A 9,003-nucleotide genomic window follows, 5' to 3' on the forward strand; every position below is an offset into this window, starting at 1 on the left:
TGAAGATGAGAAGTCTAAAGACATACGTAATTAGACGTCTAATTTGTTATCCGCATTCTTTGCGTCTAAGTTGGGTAGACGTTTGTTTAGACGTGGGCATCTAACTACTCTCGTCTCACAGACGTCTAACAAATGTTTGCCTAATACATAGACGTCTAGCCAACCTAAAAGTGCAAGTTGCTTAAACATGTATACGTCTAAGTAGGTATTTTCTTAGACGACTGATCTATTAAACCGATTGAGACCTCCGTTTATACACGTCTGTCTAGTTACTTTTAAACAATAAATTCCCCCTCAATTTGTGCATGATTAGTTCAAATAAATTAGTCAAGATCTATCGGTCCTAAAATATTTCTAAAGTGAGAAAACTTAGGTTGTGTTTGATAAAACTTAAAATTAAGACATGTTACTAATTTTAAGTACTTAATGACTAAAATATTAAGAGATAAAAAATAAAATTAACAAACATGACATCTGGAATTTAAGTATTCAATATTTCTGTTAGTTTGATAATATCTAAAACTAATATCTGAAAAAATAAATCTAAACTATTATACCCTTATATATTACTCATATTAGTTAATAAACTTAATATAATATGTTGAAGTATATAATTTAATATATCAAATAACAAATTAAAATAAATATTATATTTTATTAGCTAGTATATATTAAATTATAATTTGTTAACATAATAAGAAAAAAAATAAAAAATTAATACGACTATATATTTATATATATACATAAGTATAAGGGATAATATATATATATATATATATATATATATATATATTTCTCTTATTTTTATTTTATAATTAGTTTACATATAATCATATTTTTATTCGATAATTTGTATATATATATAAATAAAAGAGACTAACTAATATATGTATATAAGAGATAATAAAAAAAATATTTATCCTAGAAAAAAAAAATTTGTTTATTAATGAGAAAAAATTGAAAAATTAATATGACTTTATATTTTTATATATAAATAAATATAAGAGATAATATATATATATATATATATATATATATATATATATATATATTTCTCTTATTTTTTTATTTTATAATTAGTTTAGATATAATCCTATTTTTATTCTAATGTTTGAAAATGTAATCTCGTACAAAATAATTAAATGAATTATGATAAGAAAAATAAAAAAAAAAAGAGAAAAAAATGGAAAAGTAATACGAATTTATATTATATAACAATAATTTTATTAAATTTAAAAGGATATACTGGTCTCTTGATGATTTTATTTTTAGAGTAGTGCTTTAATTTTTTTCCCTCTTTTAAAATAAGCTTTTGAGCTTATTATTTTTACCGTGTTTTCATAAGTCTATAGTAATAAGTGATTATAAATATGTGTTATCAAACCTACTTATTTTAAATAAGTCCTAAATATATTCAATTAAGTGATAAGTCAAGTTATCAAACACTATTTTAGTCTCGGGTAGTGGTTTTGTGAACACGTCTGCCACTTATTGATCTGTTATGACATATTCAAGGCGAATATGCTTCTAACTAACATGCACTCGGATGAAATGATATCTTATTTCGATATGCTTTGTCTAAGAGTGCAGCACTGGGTTATAGGTTATTGCAATTGTACTTGCGTTGTCTTAGAAAATTGGAGACTCCTCTGCCTCAATTCCATAATCCCTCAGCTGTTGTTGAACCCAAAAAAGCTGAGAGTAGCAACTCCCTGATGCAAGGTATTCGGCTTCAGCTATAGACGTGGCAATATACGTCTGATTCTTGCTGAATCAGGAGATCAAACGATCACCAAAAAACTGGAAAGTTCAACTGGTGCTTTTCTATCAATTTTGCACCCTACATAATCTACATCTTAAAAACTAGTTAGATTGAAATTGGAATCTTTCGGATACCACATTCCCACATTTTGAGTTCCCTTTAAATATTTCAAAATACGCTTTGCAGCCACATAATGAGATTGTTTAGGAATAGCCTGGAATCTTCTATAAATGCTGACATCAAACAGGATGTCTGACCGACTAGTAGTAAGATAGAGCAAGGAGCTGATGATTTCTCTATAGGCAGTGATGTCTACACTTTGTCCATCTTCATATTTGTCTAGCTTGCTGGAAGAACTCATTGGAGTGGCTGCAGCCGAGTAGCTTTCCATTCCAAAATTCTTTAACAACTTCACTGGTGTATTTGGCTTGGTTGATGAAAGTTCCTTTTTCAAGTTGACGAACTTGAAGACCGAGGAAGAAGGTTAATTCTCTCATCATTCTCATCTCAAATTTATCCTCCATTAGCTTGACAAATTTCTCACATAACATGGGGTTAGTTGACCTAAATATGATATCATCAACATAGACTTGAACAAGTAGTATATGAGAATCTTTAACAAATCTAAACAGGGTTTTGTCACTGTGCCAATGACAAAACCATGTTCAAACAAAAATTTAGTCAAAGTATCATACCAAGTTCTTGGAACTTGTTTCAAACCATATATAGCTTTGTCAAGTTTAAAAACGTGATTTGGTAAAGAGTGATCTAGAAAACTAGGAGGTTGTTCAACATATACGTCTTCATTTAAAGTACCATTTAAAAATGCACTTTTCACATCTATTTGAAAAACTATAAAATTCTTAAAATATGCATAAGCTAGGAAGATTCGGATTGCCTCAAGTCTAGCTACAGGTGCAAATGACTCCTCAAAGTCAATTCATTCCTCATGTCTATATCCTTGAGCTACCAACCGAACTTTGTTTCTCACAACTAAGCCATCTTTACTGAGCTTGTTTCGAAAAACTCATCTTGTTCCAATGACCTATTGATTAGTCGGCCTTGAAGTTAGATGCCACACTTTATTTCTCTCAAATAGGTTTAACTCCTTGTTGGGTCAAATTATTTTGACCATATGTTGAAATAGTTTGACTATTGCAATTTTGATGATGAAATGATGAATGGATTATATATACGTCTAACTGTTCTTGATGCAGGTGTATCAAAATCAGATTTCATTAGACTTGGTTCTAATGAGGCTCATTAAATTGATTTGGTATTAGACGTATGAATTAGACGTGTATTCTAACTCATGGAGTTAGACGTGTATTCTAACTCATGGAGTTAGACGTGCAGTATAATAGATCTCGTAATTAGACGTGCAATCTAACTCAGCGGAGTTAGACGTGCAGCAGTCTAATGGATCTCAGAATTAGACGTGCAGTCTAATAGATCTCGTAATTAGATGTGCAGTCTAACTCAGCGGAGTTACACGTGCAGTCTAATGGATCTCGGTATTAGACGTGTAGTCTAACTCGTGGAGTTAGACGTGCAATCTAATAGATCTCGTAATTAGACGTGTAGTCTAACTCGTGGAGTTAGACGTGCAGGGCAGTCTAATAAATCTCGTAATTAGACGTGCAATCTCATCATCAAAAAGGGGGAAATTATTGGGTCAAATTATTTTGACCATATGTTGAAATAGTTTGACTATTGCAATTTTGATGATGAATGGATTATATATACGTCTAACTATTCTTGATGCAGGTGTATCAAAATCAGATTTCATTAGACTTGGTTCTAATGAGGCTCATTAAATTGATTTGGTATTAGATGTATGAATTAGACGTGCAGTCTAACTCGTGGAGTTAGACGTGCAGTCTAATAGATCTCGTAATTAGACGTGTAGTCTAACTTAGCGGAGTTAGACGTGCAGTCTAATGGATCTCGGAATTAGACGTGCAATCTAACTCGTGGAGTTAGACGTGCAGTCTAATGAATCTCGGAATTAGACGTGTAGTCTAACTCAGCGGAGTTAGACGTGCAGTCTAATGGATTGTGAAAGTTAGACATATAGTCTAACTCTTTCAGATTAGTCTGTAGTGGAACGGAATTAGACATGCAGTCTAACTCAGCGAAGTTAGATGTGCAGTCTAATAGAAAGAGAAAGTTAGACGTGCAGTCTAACTTATGAAAGTTAGACGTGTAGTCTAACTCCTTCAGATTAGTCTGAAGTGATTGTAATTAGACGTAAGTCTAATCCCATTAGACCAGGTGGTCTAATGGATTCTGTTATTAGACGGGGCATTTGATTTCATTAGACGAGGTCGTCTAATTGAAATGCGTCTAATTGCTTTTCTTAAGCAGTTTTCAAAGGACAAGATATGCACTGCTTGCCAGTTAGGTAAACATGGCAGATCATCATTCAAAAGTAAATGGAAATCACAATCCAGCCGTTGCCTAAAACTATTACATATGGATCTTTTTGGTACAATTCCTACAAAAAGTTTAGGAAGAATGAGATTTGCCCTAATTGTTATTGATGATTTTTCTCGATTTACATGGGTTGCATTCTTACCATCAAAGGATAAAATTGCTGAAAATTTGATTAGAATATTTAAAGGAATTTAGAATCAGTAATCCTTGAACATTGCATGCATTAGAAGTGATCAGGGAACTGAGTTCACTAACAGATTCCTAACATCCTATCTTGAGGAGACTGGAATTAGGCACGAGTTGTCTAGTGCCAGAACTCCACAGCAAAACGGCATTGCTGAGAGAAGAGTGAGGACCCTGAAGGAAACCGCGAGATCCATGCTCGCTGAATCAGATGTGCCTCAAAGGTTTTGGGCGGAAGCCATTAACACTGCTTGCTATACACAAAATCGATCAATAATTAACAAATGTTTTTATAAAACTCCCTATGAACTGTATTATGGGAGAATTTCCACAGTTTCTTATTTCAAGATATTTGGGTGCAAATGTTTTATTCATAACAATGAAAAGGTTTATCTGACCGCTTTTGATGTTAAAGTAGATGAGGGATTCATGTTAGGATATTCGTCTGTAAGTAAGTCTTAAAGAGTGTACAACAAAAGAACACAGACAATTGAGGAATCCCTCCATGTAGTTTTTGATGAGCCTGTTGAGAGCAAATCCATTGAACCCATTGATCTTGCTAACAGACTACAAGCGACAAGTCTTGAGTCTATGAGTGAAGAAGAAGAAACTCTGGACAAGCGGATTGCTGTGTCTGATCCAGTGGCTGATCCGGTTGAGGCTCAACCAGATGTACAAACTTCTGTTCAACAAGATGTTGAGAGTTTAGACGTCGCGGAGTCACCAACTCATATGACCAATCCCCTTGGATCCAACTTCAGATAGAACATAAATCATCCACCAGAATTGATCATCGGAAATCCCTTCTCTCCTCGAAGGACAAGACGTCAATTGATGGATGAAATGGTCAATTCTGCATTTATTTCTCAGATTGAACCCAAGAGAATTGGTGAAGATGTAGTTGATCCAGATTGGATCAATGATATGCAGGAGGAGTTAAACCAATTTGTGAGGAATAAAGTGTGACATCTTACTCTTAGACCAACTGATAAGTCAGTTATAGGAACAAGATGGGTCTTTAGAAACAAGCTTAGTGAAGATGGTTTAGTCATTAGAAACAAAACTCGTTTAGTTGTTCAAGGATACAAACAGGAGGAAGGTATCGATTTTGATGAGTCTTTTGCACCTGTAGCAAGACTTGAGGCAATTAGAATCTTTCTAGCATATGCATCATTTAAGTACTTTAAGGTTTTTCAAATGGATGTGAAAAGTGCATTTTTAAATGAGAAATTGATTGAGGAAGTATATGTTGAACAACCCCCTGGATTTGTAGATCATGTGCTACTTAATCATGTTTATAGGCTTGATAGAGCATTGTATGGTCTGAAACAAGCTCCTAGAGCTTGGTATGACACCATAACTGAATTTTTTGTTGATCATGATTTTGTTATTAGAACTGTGGATAAAACCTTGTTTAGATTCACTAAAGACTCTCACATTCTACTTGTTCAAGTATATGTTGATGACATTATCTTTGGTTCAACTAACCTCAAATTGTGTGAGAAAATTTCTAAGCTGATGCAGGACAGATTTGAAATGAGCATGATGGGAGAATTAACATTCTTCCTTGGGCTTCAAGTCCGTCAGTTAGAAAAAGGGATCCTCATCAATCAGGTCAAATACACCAAAGAACTGCTAAAGAAGTTTGTAATGGAGAACTGCTCTGCTGCAGCCACTCCAATGAGTTCTTCTAGTAAACTAGATAAAGATGAAGGTGGCCAAAGTGTCGATGTAACAACATATAGAGGACTCATCGGATCCTTACTATATGTAACTGCTAGTAGGCCAGACATTCAATTTGCAGTTAGAGTTTGTGGCAGATTTCAGGCTAATCCTAAACTTTCTCATTTTACTGCTACTAAACGTATTCTTAAATACTTAAAGGGAACTCAAAATGTGGAACTGTGGTATCCGAAGGATTCCAGTTTCAATTTGATTAGTTTCTTAGATGCAGATTATGCATGTTGCAAAATTGATAGAAAAAAGCACGAGTGGAACTTGCCAGTTCCTTAGGGATCTTTTAATCTCATGTTTCAACAAGAAACAGACGTCTGTTGCCACGTCTACAGTAGAAGCAAAGTATCTTGTAGCTGGTAGCTATTGCTCTCAACTCCCGTGGATTCAACAACAGCTCAGGGACTATGGGATTGAGGTTGAGGAATCTCCAATTTTCTACGACAACACTAGTGCTATCGCAATCACCTACAATCCAGTTTTGCATTCTCGGACAAAGCATATCGAAATTAGGCATCATTTTATCCGAGAACACGTCAATAAGAAGCAGATCCGTCTTGAATATGTTCCCACAAATCAACAAACGACAGATATCTTCACGAAGCCTCTACCCGAAGCTAAGTTTTCTCACTTTAGAAACATTTTAGGTCTTGTTCATCTTGATTGATGTGATTACATGCATAAATTGAGGGGGAACGTATTATTCAAAATGTAACTGAGCAGACATGAAAAACAGAGGTGTTAATACGTCATAAGGATTAAGGGTTTGAGAAACACAACTACTTAGACGTGCGTCTACTCTAGTAGTTTAATTTTCCTTTGGAATATTTGTATTGGTTATTTAACCTGCATGGTTAGACGCATACGTCTAATAGACGTTATACGTTTTTACGTCATGAGCAAAAGGATGCTCACATCTAACCAGACACACATATTGCACGTGATGTTTTTGCATAATTAGACGTATACGTCTAATAGACGGATTTCTAAATGGAAATTGAAAATGTTAAAAGAAGAATAAACGTTTAACTACTTGTGTAATTGGATCCTTCATCTTCTGGCTATTTGGACAACTGTCCTTTGATTAAGTATCTGCTCATGTACCTATTCCTGCCAAAAAAAATTAAATCAATCATTCCTCAAAAGAATTGAAGACACGTGTCTATCAATACATGAAAAATGACTAATATTTCTGATAACTTTAATCTGTACGTTTAGTATTAACTGTGCATATTCATGATTAATATTAAATGATACGTCTCTTGGAAACAGATTTCTGAGTTTTTGACGGTAAAAATGATCATTGCATATTAACTACACGCTAGGTTTTTAATATTTAATGAGTAGGATTGCTCAAATGGTTCAACTCTTCCGAATTCGAGTCTCTCTCTCTAGAATCTGAATCGTCCAGTTCTTGTTTATTTAGTCGAAATGTCTTCCTTCTCACCGAAATCTATTCAAGTGGACTTCAAATCAGTTTTCACGTTGAAATCTCCTGGTATACATAAGATGTTTGAATCTTTGAAAGCCTCTGGGTTGAGAAAATTCCTCACCCCTCATCATCTCTATCACAAACTGTTGGTTCGTGAATTTTTCGAAACATCATGCTTTTATCAAGACAAATTAGTTGTTGGGATTGTTATGGGTCAGATGATTTGTATCACCGAAGATTTATTCGGTATGTTCTTCCAACTTCCCATTGTAGGTATTCATGAGTTTCCTCGCTCCCCTCCTGAAATCATGTTTACTATGATGAAAGTCTTCTCTGATTCTCCTCAAATGGATATTCACGGGAAGAAAAATCTCCTGAAAGATGAGTTTGCTCTTCTAAGCGAAATTATATCTAAATTTCTTCTAGCAAAAGAATCTTCCTACAAGTATTGTACTAAGGTTTTCGAGATAATGGTAGTTATCACAAGGGGTGTGCCCGTCAACTGGACAAGCTTCCTCTTCGGAAACCTTGTCAGAATGGTCATTGCCCGGAAAACTATCTTTGGTTTTGACGGTCCTCTCAGCGCTTTCCTTTGCTTTCTTCTAGATCAACCCGGTAAAAGTTTTTACCTTCCTTCCAAAACTATGAACAACCAGAAGGTTGTTGAATATGTTCTCAGGGTGAAGAGGCTCAAGTCCAAGAAAAGGAAAAGAGATATTTCTAACCCTCCTCTAACTACAGTCTTAGACACCTCTTAAGTTGAAGAATATCCTTTCCAGAAAAATGATTAAGGAGAAGAAGAAGAAGATTATAATAGAATTTATTTTCATTTTAGATGAAGTTTTTGAAAATGTTTTGATGATGTTTTGTTGTGAACTTATCTCTGCTATTTTTGGAACAATGTTTTGTGTGTTTCTTCTGAAAACACTCATATTTGTGGGTTTATGAATTTGATATTCTAAACGCTGTGTGTCTGAAAATATTTGCATGGAAACAGGGGTTTGTTTACATTTATATGATGAATGTTTAATTTGTTATCTATGCCAGGTTTCAATCTCATCATTAAAAAGGGGGAAATTGTTGGGTCAAATTATTTTGACCATATGTTGAAATAGTTTGACTATTGCAATTTTGATGATGAAATGATGAATGGATTATATATATGTCTAACTGTTCTTGATGCAGGTGTATCGAAATCAAATTTCATTAGACTTGGATCTAATGAGGCTCATAAATTTGGTATTAGATGTATGAATTAGACGTGCAGTCTAATAGATCTCGTAATTAGACGTGTAATCTAACTTAGCGGAGTTAGACTTGCAGTCTAACTCGTGGACTTAGACGTGCAGTCTAATGGATCTCGTAATTAGACGTGCAGTCTAACTCAGCGGAGTTAGACGGTGTAGTCTAGTGGATCTCGGAATTAGACGTACAGTCTAACTCGTGGAGTTAGACG

The sequence above is a fragment of the Impatiens glandulifera genome, chromosome 7, assembly GCF_907164915.1.
Source record: "Impatiens glandulifera chromosome 7, dImpGla2.1, whole genome shotgun sequence".
NCBI lineage: Eukaryota > Viridiplantae > Streptophyta > Magnoliopsida > Ericales > Balsaminaceae > Impatiens > Impatiens glandulifera.